Genomic DNA, 1,568 nt, shown 5'->3' with positions numbered 1-1,568 from the left:
GACATCACCAGAGTGAATTTGGGTAACATTAAAGCCATTCTGTGTAAAATAGAGTAGGGTAACAGATTTCGGTAACCTTTTTACGCAGCCATGTGGGATTCAGTTAACCTGTTCACATTCAGGGGTTGCTTGCAGTTGCATAAATTTATCCACTATGTTAGGACAAACTAGTCTAAAAAAATAGCAGTTAGACAACTGGTAATGAGTCTCATTTTTAAGATTCAAGTTAAAAAGAAATCATTTTTTTGTTGTTGTTTAATAATAAAATGTGGGAGGGTAACATCATGCAGCTCTGTCACTGTATAGTCATGCACTTATGTGATCACAACTAAATCTAGAATGCATGTCAACATCAGAAGCTAGATTATCGCACTGATATCTGATCGTGTCTACTAATGATTTGGTGGTAGCATTATTTCACCATGCAAAAAATAAATTGCACACTATTGGCCACATCTAAAGCAAATTTAAGTAAAAACTGAATGTTGGCCCAATCACATGAACGTAGACACCGGTTGAGAGGCGTGTTCATTCAGATCCTGATGCTGCTCTGCAGTGAAGATGGCGGAGAGAGACGGCCATCTGAAACCCTTAAACGAAAAAATCCTTTAAATTGCATGCGGTCTACAGTAGAGCATTTGTGTAGTAGGTGAGTAAAAAAGAGAAGTGTGAAACTGCTCAAATTTGTACTCCTTCTACATTTAGTTGGTTCACGCATGGTTCAGTTGACGCACACGGCTAACACGGGCGAGCTAATCGAGGCATGGATCAATTTTTGCTAAACAAACACGAAAGCGCGCACGTAATTGTTTAAAAAACAGCTGCTTGTGAGACACAAAGTTGCAGTTTTTAATATCTGCGTGATGAAATGTAACGTTAACCACATTGCCTTCCGGTTCTCTTAGCCGACCAATTAGCAAAGGCCTTTAGGGCTTATGGTTCGTTATAATGCACTACAAATACAGTGTTGTTGTTTTTTGCTGACCTATTTATTTAGCAACAACACCCAATTTTAATCTCGACATGCAAACGAACAATTGTGAATCAATTGTGTTACTGCTTTCTGGGGCATAGGCCTACACGTTGTGAGGTAAACATTTTGGGAAATAAAAGGAGCATCTGAGAAGTTTTACCATTTAGATCCAGTTCTGTTGTGCTCTGAATGCCTCTTGATTTCCCATTTTCTCTTTCTTTCAGCACTGGCAGAAGATCTGGCCTCCCAGGATGGATAGTGCTTAGATGTGGGCAACGTTTAAGCTGAATGCATTGTGATTTCCAATAATTGAGACAGTGATTTCTAAAAAGCTGTCTACATTAATGAAAAGAACAATGTAGTCAGCTTATCATGTTCAACCATGTACATGAATATTGTTAAATAGGTGTCTACAGCTGTGTAATGTATTCGTGCATGTATTAGGGGCTGGATTTTTAGCTAAATTAGGCAGATCCCTTCCCACTTTAATTCTGTGTAGTTTTTAATAGCTTTAAAAAAAAAAAAATTAAACATGGATGTGAATGAGATTTTACCTCCCCTCCCATTGGAGCCACCAGATGCAGTATTGGCGGGG

The sequence above is a fragment of the Sinocyclocheilus grahami genome, unplaced genomic scaffold, assembly GCF_001515645.1.
Source record: "Sinocyclocheilus grahami isolate Dianchi unplaced genomic scaffold, SAMN03320097.WGS_v1.1 scaffold23024.1, whole genome shotgun sequence".
Lineage (NCBI taxonomy): Eukaryota > Metazoa > Chordata > Actinopteri > Cypriniformes > Cyprinidae > Sinocyclocheilus > Sinocyclocheilus grahami.
The sequence above is the reverse complement of the archived record's forward strand: the minus strand, read 5'-3'. Positions refer to the sequence as shown.